Below are 18,981 nucleotides of genomic sequence, written 5' to 3'. Positions count from 1 at the left end.
ATCCTGAGTCACTCCACTTACTTCACCAGACTAATGCCAGATGCAAGCAGAGGAACTAAGATCAGCATCCAACCCCAAGTTACTGAAAGCAAACTGACCAATTACATTTCTTAGAGAAAGACTTTTACGATGATTAATGACAGGCAGACAAAGGAACGAGGAGCCTTGGGAAGCATTTCTCTAAGTCACAGCAATTTTCACTTAAGCAACTGGGACATTTTTTAAAGCCCAGAACAAGAGAGACAAAACTATTTAATGTGCTCAACTGACCTAGTTTTTTTTTTTTTTTTTCATTTTAAGAAGATACATGCTTACTGGGAACATGAATGAAAAGGTCTCGTTCACAACTTTGCCTTGACTTCGCCTGAACTGAACAGTCATCTGGGTTTAAGTCAACATGACTCAGGCACGAGGCAAAAAGAATGGTTCCCACAGCCCCGGATCAGGAATCGGTGCCCCTGAATACAACCGTTGCTGCTCTCACTGGTGCCAGGAGTTCAGGCAGAGTCAAAGGAGCTTCTTCTAGACTTATGCAGCTACTGCTGAAACCTGAATCAGATGTAATTTTGAGAGCCACCCGATAACAAAGCTCTTGCTCTCCTGGATCTGGTTATGTACAATTAGTTGCAACTGCATTTAGGTTATTTTCAGTGGGCCAGGTTTACCACTGGTTGGAATCTGGGAGATGGAAAGCACTTAATGGGAAAAAGTCCTGGAATTAAGGCCTGGTAGTCCTGGTGATCCTGGATGGCTGAGAAGCAGAGATTTCTACACAAAATGTTCACATTTGCACACTTGTCCAGCTCCTCAGGACTTCAAGATAGACTGTAACATCACCTGCACATTTTTTCTGACCAATTCAGGTTTGACATATGGTTAAGTCTCCTGTTTATGTCACTTCTGAAGCGAATCCTGGACATTTGTGTTGTGTTGATATAAATTTACGGACAAAGTTATTTGATTCTTCAAACTCTTCCCAGATCCTGTTTACAAATTCTTTTACGCTTTAGCTCAGATGCGTCAGCATGAGCCAGGACACCTTTCATTGTCCTGGTGGTGCAAAGCAGCCATAAGCCCAGTCTAGTCAGCCAGTTAAAAGTGGATTTACTGGTGCTTTGGACCCGAAGCTGCTCAGACAGCTAGAGGATATCGGTGAATACTGTCTGCATGTGGCACATTTCAGATGGCCCCTTACAAAAAGCGCATACTTTCCTAAGAGAGATGTTTGTGACACTTTATGCTCCCTTCCTTCCGTAAACATAGTGCACTTTATTGAAAACAGCTGGATTTGCACCGGTGTCAAAGAGATCATGGTCTGTGCCAGCTTTGTTCTGACAGTTACAGGTGTCGAAGATGGTCAGTAAAGGGCTTTTCCTTTGAAGGTGCAAAATGGATGTGGCAAGAAAGCTGAGTTTTAGACACACACAACCTCTTATATTGGAGCGTCTGGGCATGTTAAAATCTTTTTCACATGGCTTAGTGTTTACTGGTGTCAGAGGTGGATAGCCTCAGAGCAGCTGTTTGGCTCATTAGCTCTCAGACATGGAGAATGTTTGTCCTGGGAACAGTATTTATAACCTTCCGAGGCAAACAAGAGCCAAGATATTTCAAAACGCGGGTTGCACTGGAGTGATATCTCTCCTCCACAGCACCCCACCAGAAAAGTTTCTAACCAGTCACTGGGACAACCAGGACAGCAGGGGATCTAGCAGGAAAAAAAAAGCATATTCTAGGTTTTGTAGGCCAGTTGTGGTTTTGGTTAATGTAAATAAAGAGTAACTTGCTTGAGTCGACAGATCTGTGGTGTAACATGAGCACAGCAGGTAAGGAGATAATCAGTTCCTATTTCTCCTTTCTGAGAGGAAGGTTTGTGTTGTGGGATAACCAGAAAGGACTGTTTGCTGATGCGCTTCTGTATGAATAGAGTTTACAAGGCACAGGTGAGGCTTTCCAGAGTGCTTAAGAACTGCGGGAGCTTATTTGCACTACTGAAGTCATTCAGATCTGATCAATAAAAACTTGTGTGAGAAGTCAGAGAAGAAAAGGATTTTCTGCAGAATCGGTCACTTTCCTACAGTTCCCTTGTCAACTTCAAGGTTCAGGTATTTAGAAAAGCAGCAGCTATTTGACCTTCCACTCCCAAGGTGCCTAGCTCCCACTGCACTAACCCCATGTCTCTGACCGACGGGTTTCTGTGACCAGCACTACCCAGCTAAAGGGAGCTGCCAGGCTTTCCAAAAAACCATGGAATGGCCATACCCAAGCTCTCAATGCACTGTCCAAAAGCAGTCAGTGCCCCCCTTTTCACAGATGAGAGAGAAACTGTTTTCAGGGTGACATAGTAAGCAGCAGTGAAGACAAGGTTTGACCCAAATCCTACATCCTCACCAGCAGCCAGTGATTCAGGGTATTCTCGACCTTGTGATGCATGATTCTGTTGATGCTAGACCAGCAGCTTGTGAAGAATCGCTCAACCACTGACTTCCACGCCGAGCAGGCAGACTCCAAGCATCCTTCCACATGTGCTGGTACCAAGCAGAAGACCTCAGAAGACAGCGCCATGCCATGGTAAAACTGGCACAGTCATTGTCAGGAGGTCATTCCCACCGCATACTCGTAGCTTCATTTCCAATCACACAAAACAGTCCTGTCTTTTCACCTTAGCCCCACATGCTCTCCTTTTGGTGCTTCTTGGCGTGTTTACCACTTATGGGACTTTTTATCTCGATTATTATAACTTCTCAGCATTAGCAGGAATGGGATCAGATGGGAACAATCTGCTACTGCTTCATTTGGAGGGATGTGAGTTGCAGCGAGTCTGAGACTAGAAGGCATGATAAATGATAAAGTAGACAGATTATAAGCTCCTGTGAGGGAGGTTGGAAAAGCATCAAGAAGGAATAAAAAATGAAACAGAAGAGAAAAGCCTGTTTTGAGAAAGGTGCTGGTGCCAGCTTGTTGTGTTTCTGAGGCCCATATGTGCAGCTGTGTATTTTTATAGCAGCACCTGTTCACGATGCATCCTTCTTTGTGGACGCCCCTCTGTAAGAAATTTCCACTAACACACCGATTCACATCTGCTTTCTCTCTCACCTCTCACACAAAAGGTTTTGCTGTGTCCCTGGGACGCCCCCGACCTATAAAACATCATTTCAGACAATGGTTAGAAGTCCTTGTCACCGACCAGGCTGCTACGTGGTGTTCAGGTGTAACGGGACTGATGTGGTTATTGCACACAGACCCAGGGGGAAACACAAATTACCAAGTAGCAGAGCCAAAAAACTGAACTCACAGTGCTGCAAAAAGAGGGAAAAGCATTTCATGGAAGAGAGTCCAAGCGTGTTCCAGTCTAATCTCTCATCGTACCCTGCCAGCCTCTTTTTCTCCTTGCTTCATTTCTCATTTTCACTGGTGGCAAAACAATCTGCCTCGTAACCAGCTGGCCTTTCAGCTGGACATCTCAGCCCCTTCTCCTCTTTTGAGCCACGTGTAAATGGTATGCTAGTATTGAATATTTACCAGTTGTGCACACGGTGCCTTCCAGCCACAAAGCACCTTGCAAAGTTTAAAAGCTTGGCCACAACCCCCCCCGGGGAAGCAGCTTTCTATCACTGACCTCAGAGTGCAACAGGAGGAACCACAGAGGAAAGAGGCAACTTGCTCGGGGCCACACAGCAAGCGTCCGAGCGAGCCAAGAGCGAAGGCAGCTCTGCTCGCTCCCTGCTCAGAGCCTGAACCAGCCAGTGCTTTTTCATCAGCCCTGACAAGACAGATATTCCAGTGATTTCGGTGAACAAAGAGGGCCCTCTCTGCGTTGCCGTACGCTGCCATGTGTTTCCCTGCTGTCAATGATTATCCATGGGATTCCCAACAAGGACCTACAGTCACTGGCAACATCTGCTGCAGGGTTTCTCAAGAGGCTGAGGACGGGCTGTTTTTAGCCTTTGTTTATTTGGACAAGCTCAGTGCTTGCCAGAAGTGCTCCCCCCGCTGCACGCGCGCACACACACACTCACACACACCCCTTCGAGCAGGGGACCCTCCATCCCACACAGGCTGCTTTGTAGGGCCCGGCTCTGCAGGAGGCCGTTCCTCCCTTTTCCCTGGAGCCAGCTGCTAAAAGCAATGCTGAGATCAGACAAAAGATTTCACTGATCGGTCAGGCTGGGGAACACAGGGATTGTTGTCCAGAGTCAGAGCAGTGGCCTGATAAACCCAGCATCCTGCTTCTGGCACCAACCACCCGTCCTCGATGCATTAGAGGAATGCGAGTTCCCGGTCCACAGATGCATCCAGCCAGCCATGCAAAGCCTGCCATGGTAGATGGATAAAGGTTTCCTTTATAAAGCCACCAAAACAGGATAAGACTGAGCTCCTGCTGTCCAGTTTGTCCCACAGGTCCCAAACATTGGTTTCAGACAGAGCCAAGGGGATGTGCTCAGAGTTCATTTGCTCCTGAACTTCTGCGTGGGCCAAAGAGGGTAAAGATGTTGTGGGATACTGGAGAAGCCCCAGGGTTAGGATCTGCACTGCACAGGAGTTGGGTGTTCGGCATAGGCACTGCAACACATCCACGAGATCTTCCGTACGATACAGTGTGGATAATAGTATCCCTGAGAGGCAATTATAGGCAGGAGGCTTAGAAGTGTGCAGGACTGCCAGCCCTGGGGACTGTTCAGCAGTCCAGTACGGGATGCATATCTCCTTTCACGTACAGCAGTGTAAGACAAGACTCACCCACAGGAATCAAGGAGATCACACAAGACTAAGTCTGGCTAGAGGAAAACACACAAGAGAAGCAACCACCCACCTATCTCCCTCTTTAATATTTTTACTCAGCTCCAACACTCTCTGATGCACTTAGCCCTTAGCCTCAAGACAGCCCTGATTAGACCTGTGGAGTGTGAATGCTTCAGCGTGATTCACAGCTTTCACACAAGCAAATAGGATTCATGGACCTGGCACAGAAAAAGTGGAAGACTCTGGCTTGCTCCACAGGCTAACCCCCCTAAAACAGCCATCACCTGGCCCCTGATAAGTCAAATAATCTTCCTTTGTGCCCCATTTTCCCGTATATGCAAAATAGTCAAGTGCTATCTAATAAAATGCTTTGAAATCTTTAGACAAAAACAAAAATTTAAACACAATAGGTTCTCCTCTTTCTTACCAAAGCCATTCCTGGAGATTAAAGTTCCATCCTCACTTTGTTGCTAGCTGGCTCTGCACTCCTGGAAGGGCCACGCCAAGAGTTACCTGTCACACCCTCTTTCTCCATGACATTTGACAACAGAAATCACAAGTCCAGGTCTTTTTAGGCACCCTGGCCGTTGCTAAGGAGGGTTTCAGGACAGGGGGGCTCACACTACTGGCAATAGAAGAGATGGCCAAGAGAGTGGTTGAAGAGGCGGATAGTGTCTATCTGCAAAACAAGGAACCTTTGTAAGAAACATTGCAGGAGAAATAAGGTGAAAAGAAACACAAAAAACCTTCAGCCACTTCTGTGGTGGGAATAACAGCACTGGAGACATCCCCTGGCACTGCCAGGGCTCTGCACGACCCTTTTCAAACGGAGACAAAGCAAGGCTGGCTTGGAGCTGCCTTCCTGGGGAGAGGAGAATGCAACATGAGAGCAGAGGGCAAGGAAGGACAGAGAAACACTCAGGAAGGTCGAGAAGACCTCTTCTTTGTGTCACAGTAGGCTGCAGAGGGAAGGGTGAGGCAGAATCTAACTACCAGGGAAGATGACTGAGGGAGGAGAGGTGGACAAGCACCCCCAGCACGCCTCAGTGTTGCACCAGCAGGGAGCAGTGACTTGTCATCACTCCGCATGAGCAGACTGGCTACTTGTAGATATATTCCAGGAGTATTCTGCACCTCTAAGCCTTATCACATTGGGTGGGACCTCAGCTGATCTCAGCAGTTCATTGGGACGAAACAAGCAACAGATGGATCCAAAATCTGACCTCTAAGGAAGACTCACATGCTTCAGGCCCTGGTGCTGCCAGTCCACCACCAACAGAGCTCCCAGTCACTCTCAGAGACTTCTGCAGTGATGCTGCAAGGTCAGGGAACACACTGGAGTTGTCGAGTTGACAGAGCAGTTAAGAGTGAAAAGAAGGTCAGCAGAGTGTCAGGAGAAAGGAAGCCTGATGGGTCGAGCTTGGTCTCAGGAGGGAGCTACAGTTGCTCCGCCATGCATTACGAAGTCAACAAAAAGAGAGATTCAGCCGGATCATAAGAAAAGAATGTCTCTGATCTCCTCCTCCTCACTCCCCACACAATGGACAGGAAGGATGAACAAAGCAAGCTCGTGTCCCAGGCACCCAGTAAAGGGAATTGGGGGGGTCCAGACCAAGAGAGGAATCCCAGATCTGTTTGCGTTGTTCAGGGTTAAGGGTTCTTGCTCCGACTCTGCACTGGAAGCACTGCTAGCTCAGATTCAGGGTGGCCGTTCGGAGCTAATGTTCTGCTGTGGCTATTGTTCTGCGTGACAAACACAAGGCATACAGTAAGTGAAATTACATGTTGGGCTTATTTTTAAAAGCAGTAACATTTGGGGAAAACTAGGACCACTTTGGGCTAAATCTGAACAACAGAAAAAATAAATCAGAACAGGCTTCATGCACATACTTTTCTATGAAGAAAGTTGTTTACAATACATTTTACACTCCAAAATAAATCTGGAATAAACAAAGTTGAACTCTTACTCATCTCTGTACTAATTCATGTGAAAAAGTCTGCTCAAGAGAGAACCAGCCCACCATCCAGTCACTCCATAACCCCTGTTTAACTCCTTGTGAATATCGGTGCAGACATTGCAGAGGACAGCCTGCCCTCCTCATCCTGTGTGCTGTCAGCTGCATGAGTGTTCCCAGCTGCTCCTTCCTTTGCTTCACTAGGTAAAATTCACCTTTCCTCCAAACACAGCAGAATAGCTGCCTGTACGCCAGCTGCAGATGTGTTGTGGTAGGCACCAAGCACAAGCAGCTGAAGAGGAAAGCAGGAGAAGATGGAATCATGTTTACAGAAAGCACTGAGCACACTTAAAAACTAGGTCTTCTCTTCCCTATGTCTGAATGCACGTCTCCCAGAGACGTTAGGAAGTTCAGGAGAACCTGAACCACCAAAACATTGTCGCCTGTGGCACCGTGGTCAGATTTGTCCTACACTCTGCCTAGAACGATGACCAGTTTCTCCTATACTAGCACACATTGCCATGCTGCACAAAGATATGCCTTAAAGAATAAAAAGTAAAGCATTGATCTTTGAACGTCCAGGACTTAGTTTAAAAATTCACATTCCTTCTGAAACGTAGAGAACCTGGCACTTTCCAGTCTCCTTACGACCTTTTTTTCCTGCAAACTTAGAGCCAGTCTGTGAGCTTGTTGACCATGGCAGAGCTTTCATGCCCAACAAATAGCAGAGCTTTCTACCCAGCGACCAAACACTGAAGACACAAACTGTCTCCTTGGACACAAACTCCCAACCACACACATATGTCTTGCTCGCTGCTGCAGCCAAGACTCACTTTGAGGTCCTCATGACTCAAGGGCAGGGCAAAAGAGAGCTTCAGCTTAGCCTCTAGTTGCACAAGCTGCTTTTTTGCTTAAGCAGCTTCCATATTTCCACCCCTCACGGTCTCTGAGACTTGTTTCTGCAGCTCAACGACGGATTAGGGAACTGAGCTGAAATAAAGAAGAAAAAAATAAAGAAAAGTTTAAAAGAGGGATTTTGTGCTTTTTTTTTTTTAAGTTGAGGTCAGTTCTCTCACTGGGCCACCCCGCAGCCATGCAGAGTTTACAAGAGGATGAGAGAAGGGAGCAGTGCAGGGACAGGAACGAGCAGCCACGGCAAGGAGAAAGTGGCTGCGTCCAGAAGCGCACCGCTGCTGAAAAGGAATACTTGTGAAACAAAATCCTGCGCTGTGCTAAGCCTGTCCCAGTTTGGAGCTATTTGTTTTGCAGAGGAGGCTTCAGAGCCTGTCCGCTTGTGACCGAGAGCCTTCCATGAGGTGAAATCCCCGCCTGGCTGCCCATCAGCTCGGAGGGATCGCTGTGCCACAACACCGCCACGTTCTTGGGTCCTCCCCTGGCTGCTTGGAACAAAAACAGCCAGCAGGTCTCACATGAAGAAATAACCTCGTTGACAGAAGGAGAAAAACATAAACCTGTTAACGCAACTAGCGCTATTAATAATCTTTAAACACCCAGGCTGAAAGTCGGGTAAGGCCCACAGGAAGCCAGGAGGCAAGTTCCAGGTCCTTGTGGTTCGCGAGAATTTCCTGCCTTGTCAGTGCACATTTCCTCTGCCTTGGGGAGGGACGGCGTCCAAGGCGAACGGCATTCCTTTTACTCACCCACCACGGCATCGTCCGAAGGCAGGGGCGGCCGAGTAGCTCTAACGCTGACAGCTGGTGGTTTAGAAACTGAACCGCTGGGAGCCCCGAGCCAAATCAGATACGGGGCCTCAGGGATACCGGCGGTAACTCCTGTAAGGATGTGCAGCTCTTACTCAAATTAATCCTGACTGCTGCTTTCCTAAGGAAGCCAGCAGGGCGAGGAGCCTTTCCGCACCCCCTGGAGACCACCAGTTGCAGGCGCTGAGCAAGCCGATGGTTCCCCACCTGCCTCTCTAGGAGCAGCCCGCGGGGACCGCGGGTTAGGGCTGGGGAGCCGGGGGGGCTGTGAAATCGGCCCGGGCGAGTGGCAGGACCCCGCTGGGAGGCAGTCCCGTGATCCCTCCGTTTGCATAGGAAACATTCCCCAGCGCGTTCTTTTCCATCAGCAGACAAACTTCTGGAAATCGGACCGTTTTCAATTAGATGCCCACACATGGGTTTAGGAATCTGGGCAATCGGGTTTGTAAATGTTTGGGGCAGGATTTTTCAAAAGCGTTTGAAGCGCATGCTTGTGCAAATCCATTTTGTAGCAGTAAAGACCTCAAGGTGCTGTAGAAATGTTCTTTAATTAGTGCATGCAATTTGTGAGCTTGAATTATTTCCTTAGCCCCATTTTATAGATGGGAAAGCCAAGGTACAAATGAGGCAGCATGTTTCCCAAGGCTACATAGCGTGCTAGTGCCCGAGCCAGAAACAGACCCTACCGCTTCTGACTCCCAGCTTCTTGCTCTAATTACCAGAAAATTCCTCTCCTCTATGGCACAGCCAAATGGTTCCAATAATAAATCCAAGCTGTTGCAAAGATCAAGTCCATTTTTTCACTGCTTAACCCAAAAAAACATTTAATTTTCAAAACACAGGTTTGGCTTTTCACCAGAGAAAGGATTTGTTTTCCATTATTCATCTGTTTTTTGTTGTGTGCTTTTTTTTTTTTTTCCTCTTTTTAGAGGCCAAACATTCAATCACTCTGTTCTATATAGAGTTCCTAGGCTAGGAGCACTACAACTATCGTTACCCTATAAATCTTCATTATTCTTACTATAAATACACTTATGTATTTTTCATTTTGTTATTTCTATGACTAAATATGGCACCTTTAGAAAACCTCAAAATGCTTTCCGAAATTAAGAACTTTGAATCAAACCCTGTAGTCCTTATTTCTGAGAAGCAATGCTTTTTTTTTTTTTTTAAAAAAAAAAAAAGTAACATTCCTTGGTATATATCCAAAGCAATAACCCTGACCTATGCATTTTCAACACTACTTTAATTATGCCAGCCTGTGTTGGTAAAGATAACACTGCCTTGCTTAGACACAGTCATATTGCTATAATAGTGCCTTATGTTACCTATTACTATATGGGAGTAAGCCAAATCAGGATAAAATACATATATTTTTAAACTGTGCCCACTATAGGTATTGCAGAACAAAAGAGTGGTGAAGAAGCTTTAATGTTTACAGGGACTTCTTCAAGCCTGTACAGGAATCACTGCTAGGCTAAAAAAAAAGGTATATGAACAAAAGAATTGTATTTGTGCTTTCTGAAAAACAGCAGGATATTATTTCTAGCTTTGCTTTTTGAGTTGTTTCCTAACCTGAAAATCCAGATTCTGTGGAGGCTGGAAGATTCTCAGATGACTAGAAACTAAATGAAAATAGTTTTATCGCAGCGTTTATGAGTGTAAAGACTAATCTGTTGAAAGGAGAAGCAAATGTTAATTAGATCCTTAAACTCTGTTTCTCATTCCCCGTTTGGCACAAATGAGTAATTAACATTGTGGAGAAAGGATGCTTTTGTTAAAGAACTAAATCCCACAGACTCTTCCCACCTTGTCCAAGAAGCAGTAACTCGCTATAAATAGGAGAACAATAGGGTGGTTGAAATGACTGAATCCATCCGCCTTTCATCTCTGCCTCCCCTGTGGAACTGTATGTGTTGATAAATCAAAGATCTACTTACTGGTCAAACTTCTCCAGATTTCAATAATACCTGTGATACTCAAAGCACTGGAAATGATTGGCCAAGATTTGCAGCTCTTTAGGAAGGATTCTGATTCCAGTGTTAGCAGCACACCGCCGAGCAACATGACCTGCATATTCTCATCACCCTACAAGCTGGGGTTGTCCACAGTTAACTTTCCAGTCCCTAGAGGCAAGAGGAAGGGCTTCACCATGGCTCATGGCAATTTTAAAACCAGATACCTTTATGAGCCTTTTGGCTTTATTTCCTTAGGTTTAGAGGCTTGTGCTGAGCTAGCGGGGGTAAGCTCCGAAAGCAGCAGCACTCAATGAAGAAGCAAAGAGCTTGAGGGCTTGCAAGTGGTTCAAAGGCAAGCGATGAGATCAAAGTTGTTCACTGTGTGCCAGATGCAGCACCAGTGGCACCGTTAGCCCCTCTACCACACAAAAGAAGGACATGAATCATTTTTCCCTGGATGCTTTTATATGGGCACTAGCTCTCTTTCATCAAAGCCAAGAATACCTGGAAAACTGCTACAGAGAGTTTTAAGTTTTAGACTATCTCAATTTATCTTCAATACCAAGAACACTAAAATAGGAGAAACTGCCTGGGTTGAAATTAAAAAAAAAATAAAATTAAAAACCGAACACAAGACCTGAACCCTTGCTGCAGAACTCAAGCCTATGAAAACCCTCGCCTATTGAGATTTTAAGTGGAAAGAGAGAGGACCTCTACCTTCCTTTAAGGTTAGCATTCACCAAAACAAGAGCAAGCTCAAGAGAATCTTCTCATTCCATTTCTGTCCCAGTACCAGGACCTGATGAAAACCTTTCAAATAGAAATAAGCAAACTATAAAGTTTACTTCTGAGAGCATGCCACTCCAAGTCAAAGAGTTCAGATAGCAAGGTTTTATTTTTTTTAAACTTAGGAGAAGACTCTTCAAGAATTCCAACCTAATTTCCTGATCCTGTTTTTTTGTTTTGTTTTGTTTTTGTTTAATCAGAGAAGCAATCTAAATGTTTGACTGATTTTTCTGAAGCTTTCAGCACTCAACCATCACTAGCAAAGAAGCTCTGGGTAAACTACTGTTGGCAACCAAGAAGAGATATAAGTGGCTACAGACTTTCTGCTCCCTGAGAGAATCAGTTCAACCAGCCTCTTTGGGTAGAGGGAGAGAATGTTCTGCTCCAAAAATGGATCCTGCTCTATCAAATCCAGGGAATTTCAGCATTTATAGTGTTCACTTCACCTACACAGTCTCAGAGCAGCCTTGCAGATTTAGTGTACCCTGCAGGATGCAAAAACACAGGTATCCCATCCTGGAAGAGGTATGAATACCATCTCATCTCCCTTTCCCTTTCTCATTCATTAGGACTGGCTTATTTTCGAAGTTTCAGGTGTAAATCCTTACAAAATTCCCTTGAGACTGTCTCTATAGTAATTGTACCCGTGATTGTCTCATTCATGGAAATGGTCGGGTTTTTGTTTATTCTAGTTTATTCTGTATAGACAATTCCAGTGCTACACTGTAAACCTAAAATTCTGCTGGAGTGGATGGGAGATTTGCGCGTGGCATCAACGTTTCTGTGCGCCAGAAACATGCCAGCACACCTTTCCCACCCATTCAAGCTTGCTGCTTCTCAGTGTCACTGAACATGCCTGTGTTCCAAGCACGCAGGAGGAGCAATTGTTCCCAGCCCCAAAGGAAAGATCCAATCCCCCCCCCCATGTATCATCAAGCATATGTACGCCATACTCAGGGGGTTATAAAAACCGCACACAAATTCCCATATGAAGCCTACTGCCTAATAAGAAAAAACCTTCTACAAAAAACCTCACTGCAATGTGTTTTGTTGGAAGTTAAGCAGCCTTCCTATCCTGCCCACAGCACAGTTAGAGGAGAACTGAGGCAGCCCTCTTACCTTTCACTCACTGGAAGCTCCTTAGCAAACCCTACCCTTCATCTTTGATTCCTGGATTAAATAAACCCAGCTCCTTCAGCTTCCTCCCTAGGTCTACAGTTTTAGACCTCTGGTTGTCCTTCTTGGTCTCCTTTGGTCTCCTGTGTGTACTTCTCCTTTTAAAACACCGTGCTCCAAGCTGGGAGCACCGCTGCCCTACCGGAGTGGCATGATTAATTACTGCCCCTGTGCCTCACGTGACTTTCCTGCTGAGACACGCCAGAACGAAACGAGTCGTTTTCACAAAGCACCAACTGTTGAATCATATTCAGCCTGCGGTCCACTGAAACCTCCACATCCTTCTCTCCTGTGCCACTACTGAGCTACTCCCCACCCTTTATTTACAAACCCACACTGGTTTTCCTTGCTGTTGGAACAGTTGTCGGGAGAACCTCATCTACCTTTTCCAGAGTTTTAGGAAGAAATGTACCAGCAGTAAATGCCAATTCACCTACACAAGCTCCTGGAGAGACAGAAAAGACAAGTGAGCTCTGACAGTTCCCTGAGAAGCCTCTTTGTTGGTTCTCCAACAGCGTCCAAGCAAGGATAAGATTTGTAACTGCTCCAGAAATTAACCTTGTGAGTCCTTCACATGCCACAACGACACGCATGTTGTTTTTCTAATCAATCTGTGGGGTTAGGCAGAAGAAGGTCCCAGCAAACTCCAACTGCTGCTATGTTTTCAGTATAGTTTTCAGACTGCAGGTAGCAGAGAGCACTGAGTCAAGCTAGATATCACTTACACAGAACCTGATGATCCTTGTGGGTCCCTTCCAGCTCTGGATATTCCATGATTCTGTGATTCTGGTCTCCACTCGATGCCCGGCTTTGCCATTGCTCCATGTCTCCACCCAATTCCAGATCTTAACTTACAGTAACAGAGCACAAAAGACACGTGCTCAATGAAGATCAAACTGAACACCTCACGCCCTGCTTGGAGCATGGTAAGACTGAAACCCTTGAAAGTGTTGTTATCTGTACTTTACGGTAGGGATTGAGAGAAACAACGTTCAAATCCTGATTTAGCCCCCTTAACACCAGGCACGTGCTTGAAGTGTTTCAGTTAGAAACTAAAACAGGGAGTGGTTCCTCTCCCACACATGCTGCACTGCACTACATACACACAGCTGTGCCCAGGAGACTGGTGAACTGGCACTGCCACCTTCCTCCCATGCCGTGTCCAAGACAGACACCCTCACAAGTCCATCATCTCTCCCATTAGTGGGTGATACCCATGGGCCATGCTGCTCAGCCTCCCTTTCCTCCCCCGCCCGGTGATGCACTGTCCTCCCTCTGTGCTGGGCCCATTTAGACACCACATTTGAAGGCCCAACAGGGTTTTCTGTTGCCTTGAAAGCAGACAGCAACAATTTTAAACGGGCTGGGTCTTGTGTTTTCAGCAACATCAAAAGTGCTCGTATCAAGTCTTTGGCTTAACCACTTTCAGAACTACACAGCATCACCAACAGGGTGCAAAAGGCCCTGAAGCCTGTTTGTTTATTTTACCTTAAAACATCAGTGGCAAAGATCCCACAACTGACTGCATATGGAACACAAACATCCTGGGAGATGCCCCAAGAGTTGTTCTCAATCAAACATCCAAAACCAGGATTAAGTCTGCCCCATGAGATGCTTATGGAGGATGTAAACAAATGAGCCCTGCCAGCTAGTAAATTAATACTGTGAACATCCGGAACACTCCTTTGACTTACTGACATTTTCAGAAATTCCCTGCAGGAGAATTCCCTGTAGTACCAATGGAAAAAATAAGAAACAGCTTTATTTTCTGACCCTATTCCCAGTTAATGACATCCACAGTCATAGATGGCCCTCGCTGAATTCTGGCTTGGTGAGGCTCAGTGGTCTATTACTTGATCCCTGTGTGGACAGATGAGGCCTCCAAAGAAACTCCCTCGGAGGAATGAGTAAGGACATCCCTCAGCAAAGATACGAAGTGGATACAAACTACAAAGGGACAGGGATCAAATGATGGTGTGGGAAAAGGAATGCAAAACTAGCAAGGGGAGCACATGTGCTCATAGAGGGGAAGACTGACAGACCTGGGAATAAATTCCTCTAGCCCTGCTTGCTGGTTGATGTGCACAAGTATTCTCCAGACTGAAATCTGTATGTTGTTGCTCACAGCCACTCAGCTCAGAAGCCACTCGGCTTGACAGACATTCCTCTAGAGGAACAAGAATGGAGTGTCCTTGTCCTATTCAGTCATGGCTTTGTTGGGGAATCTTGCAAAACCCACAGTACCAGCGAAATGTGAACATGGGACTATCACTTAAGCTTCTTCACTTTTTCTTAAACACAAGGAAGGTCTCAGCAATACTGTACCATAAGTACTCAAAGAGCCTTCTCAACCTCCACTCCGATGCACTCTGTCACACCACAAACCATGAACAGAAGGGCAAACCTGTCTCTGAAAGAACATCAGGTCTCCACCACTGCACAGTGCTGATATACAACAAACAGGGCCTGGCTAAGAAAAGCTGTGGACAAACACATATCAGTAATGAGCTTTTACTACCACTTCCTTTAAGAATACCACTGGCAGCTAGAACTCAGTCATAAATTATTTTTACTTGCTGTGAGATCAAGATAAGAACGACAACTTTCATCAATAAATAAATAAGAATGACAAGTCTACAATAATTTGTAAATATTTTATTGACAAGAAAATCCCAGACCTATACATCACTTTAAGCTGTTATCTTCACCATATAAAAAACCCCATGCTTGATCAAAATTTGAGACATGCCATCTCATGCAATAATGGAAAACAGATTTCATTGCATATTTTCTCCTGGATTACTTAAATTACTTTCAGAATCTCAGAAGCCATTCCAAGCTCAAGCTTTTGCTTTATGTATCTTTATTTTTTATCGGCTTTATTATTTCAACTATCCCTGGGCAAATTCATCCTTGATCCCAGTCCATTGGCTACACTTGTTGAGGACTGAGGATGGACTTGGCACCTGTGAGACTGATAGGGAAGGCTCTAACACAGTAATGTAAGTACCAAAGGCAGAAAAACTATTTGAGTCAGTTTCAGGCTCAAGCTAAAAATAGCAGATTCAAATTAAAACCTCCTAGGCCAGATTCTCAGGCTCAAACCCATTAATTTTAAAAGCTGAGACCACTCAGTGCCTCCCAGGAGGCCCTTAACTCCAGTCAAAGTTCTTGAGAGGTAACAGAGCTCTGAAGCTCATAGAATCCAGCCCTTCAGCAAGCTAAGCTCCTAGAGCATCCAGCTAAGAAGCAGACTGCCAGCATCGCCCAGTCCTTTGGGGGGCTCGAGGATCACACCTCCGGTGGATTACAGTAAACGTCAGTCAGAATTTGCTCAGCGATTTGCAGGACCAAGTCCTCGGAGCAAGAAATCATTACTGTCCCAGCAGAGGTGACAAGACATACAGATGTTTCAGCTACTGGCAACTGACATCCACACACAGGACAGAGGAATCCCCGTGTCTATTATAAGCAGCTGCCTCTTTGCCAGTTCACAAGTTTTTAAGGGGAAATAAACAGTTTTTCAGGTAATATTCTTCTGGCAGTGTTTTTGCTCTGTCACAAGGTTAGGTGCATAAACAGCAATCACTTCAGACATGGAACAGAATATAAAATTCTTACCTTCTCCCAGTCCAACACGATCACATGATCCTGGCTTCCTCTTGCACTTTCATTGCCCAATATCCATCTCTATGGATTATCCCAGGAAAAAGCAAGTTCTGTATTACTCAGCTGGAAAGAAAAATGGAAAGGAGTTATTAAAGATACTGGACTCACTTCATCAAGTGACAAAGACCAAACTACTGGCTTTGAGTAGCTGTAAGGTAATAACAGAGAACGAGCAACAGCTTTTTGGGCTCTGCGAAGCAGAGCTCAGTGCTAACCAGTGGATGAATCACCATGTTGAAAAAAAAATCCTGAAAGCTGACACCTGAAAGGCAGTCACAGCAGGGACTCCAAAGAGGATGTGTGTGTGAAGGGATTGCAAGTGACACCTAGGCACAAAAAGTGCTACTTGGCAAAACTGAATGTCTTTATTCAACAGAGTTTCAGCCGTGGTGGGTCTTGCTAGCTGTCTTGATTTTCTGCCAGATTTTGCAATGTTGTAGGAAAGAGTTTGGAAACACGACCTGACGATGCCCTAGAGGTTCAAAAATCAGAAAACAAATGAATCAAGCTGTAAACATGTTTTTAATCTGACTTGTACACACTCATGGTTTCTAAAGAGCTAATATTCTGGAGTATTCAGTACCGGCCATACTACAGAATGATGACAGAGATACAGATCCTACCCAGTATGAAGATAAAGGATTTTCAGTCTCCTGCAAAAATGCAGTAAGAGTCAATGTTCATTATACCTTTCATTTGCACAGAAAACCATCGTGATCAACTTTTCTTTCTACTCTTGGTCGATTTCACACATTATTCTGGAATGAGAATGTTCTGGGGCAAGGTTTAAGTGAACATTCACACTTTGCTTCACAAGAAGTTTCAGAGGATTAGCTCCTCTGCTCTGCGCTGCTTGCATCAGGCTTAAGTATGCCCAATTTCACCACCTTAAAACCCTCGGCCAACAACCCATGGTCCTGTGCTGCCCTCTCACGGGCTGCAAGCAGCAGAGCAACACCACCTCTGCTTGCCGAGACCCAGAAACTACAAAAGCATTGTACGGAGGGTTTGGATTGTCCCTGTCATCATCAGCTCGATTTATAGCATGCTGCAGTGACTGCACAACCACAGCCAGTGCTTCAGCAGCTATGCCCAATGCCTGCCTTTCCGTAAGAGGGTACAAGGCTCACAAAAAGCTTCCGCAACTACAATTGCTGTGTTTGGCAGCACCAAAATACCAACCAGCTCACTGGCACGCAGCCCTCAGTCCTCCGGGTGCACTTACCTCTGCTCCATCATAACCAGTGGTCTTATTTGCTCCAGGAACTGCCACCTTTGATGCCGAAAGCCTGGCAAAGTAAATTGGAGAAGAGGGAGGATCACACCATACCCAATCCAACCCCACATGCCGGAGTGATGACTTCAAAGCCCAAATCTCGCAACTGCTGAGTGAAGAGGCAGCATTTGACCTCACAGACACTGCACCCAGGGGCAGCCCCCGTCTGGCCAGGACAGCTGCTCCACATGGGATTCAGAGGACAGATTCTGCACTGCCAATCCTACAGCAGGATGGAGGGAGCAGGGGCTACGGCCGCTCATACATCTCCTCACCCCAATAAACCACGCCGAGCCTTTGGCCTCTTGCTGGCATTGCCAACAAGTGTCCTGCTTTGTAAACCATGGGCCAGCACCAACAGAAGTGGCCTGAGTCACCCCCTCAAAACAGAAAGCTGAAAGCCTTCCATGCAGTTTATCATTCCATACACCTCCCATGGCTCTTTCAAGAAAACCTTGAAAAATTGACCAAAGTGCTTTTAAAGCAACACAATGGCAGGAATGTTACCCCTTTACTACCAAATTATTTGAGATATGCAATGAGTTTCCAGATCTTTGCACAGCACAATCTAGTATTATATGAAGTAATTAATTCTTTTTTCTATTTAAAAGCCTCACAATTTTTAAGGCAATCCCATGCTGCGTGGGGGCCTGGGCTGACAGTTTAGAGTGCTAAAAAGAATTCAACCCCCGTCTCAGAAAAAGACTGGTTTTTTAATTAGGAAATTTCGAGGTTTGCTGTATTTGTGCTCACACATGAAACTCTGGAGTTTGTAATAGGCCCCGTTTTCCTGCCATGCTCTGCTACTGAAGGGGCTGGAAACTCACGTTCCCTTTGCAGAAAGAGCCGAGATCCTCGGGCACGAGGTGACCGCAGGAACAGAGGTGCTGATGGAGACCCACGTGCCGGTCCCGTACCACCTCCAGGCCAGGCGGGCAGCCCGTGCGGCTGTCGCTTGCTCCACTCTGACAGAATCTTCTGGGGCTGACATCCCCCTGCCTCTGTGCCCTTTGTCCTGTGCTCCTGCCCTCATCCCAATCCCAGCACGGCCTCACCCAGGCCTGAGCTGCCCTCCTGGCCCCGCTCTGCACCCAGACCTGCCACCGCCAGGCCCCATCCCCACCACCCCGTCTCCCGGCCCCCTCAGCCCTCTCTTCCTCCTCTTCCTCCTCATCTCCAGCCCTGGGCCCCATCTCGTCCCCTTCCACACAGGCCTGCCCCTCACCTCAGGCCTCCTCACAGGGCTGGGCCCCCACCTGATGTCCCAAACCTGCTCCTGGCATCCCAGACCCTCCTCCTGGCACCCCAAACTCTCCTCACGATGCCCCAAAACCTCCTCCTGGAGCCTCAAACCCTCAATTCAGCATCACAAAACCTCTCACTACCCCAAAACCTCCCCCTAGAGCCCCAAAACCACTTCCCAGCGTCCCCAACGCTACTCCTAGAGTCCCAAAACCTCCTCCTGGCGCCCCAAAACCACATCCCGGCATCCCAAACCATCCCCTAGAGTCCCAAACCCTCCTCCTGGAGCCTCAAACTCTCCTCAGAGCACCCCAAAAATACCTCCTGGTAACCCCAACCTCCTCCCGGTGCCCCAAAACCACCTCCCGGCACCCCCAAAACCTCCCTCCAGAGCCCCAGCCCTACCCCTGGAGCCCCAAAACCACCTCTCGGTGTCCTCAACCCACCTCCTAGAGCCT

General features: G+C 46.4%; 1 protein-coding gene across 1 annotated transcript in view; it reads right to left on the bottom strand.

The window, feature by feature from the left end:
- The window catches only part of LOC308182316 (CCN family member 2-like), a 43,312-nt gene extending 24,425 nt beyond the window's left edge, over window positions 1–18,887 (bottom strand). Inside the window, 3 exon segments of the mRNA XM_080566728.1 lie at window positions 15,958–16,068; window positions 17,231–17,294; window positions 18,109–18,887. The gene's annotated coding sequence lies outside the window, so the exon portion shown is untranslated.
- Window positions 18,888–18,981: the final 94 nt, after the last annotated feature.

This window comes from Anser brachyrhynchus, assembly GCF_964034855.1.
Source record: "Anser brachyrhynchus genome assembly, chromosome: 24".
In the NCBI taxonomy this organism is placed as follows: Eukaryota; Metazoa; Chordata; class Aves; order Anseriformes; family Anatidae; genus Anser; species Anser brachyrhynchus.
Note: the sequence above shows the minus strand (reverse complement) of the source record. Positions and strands in the feature narration are given on the sequence as shown.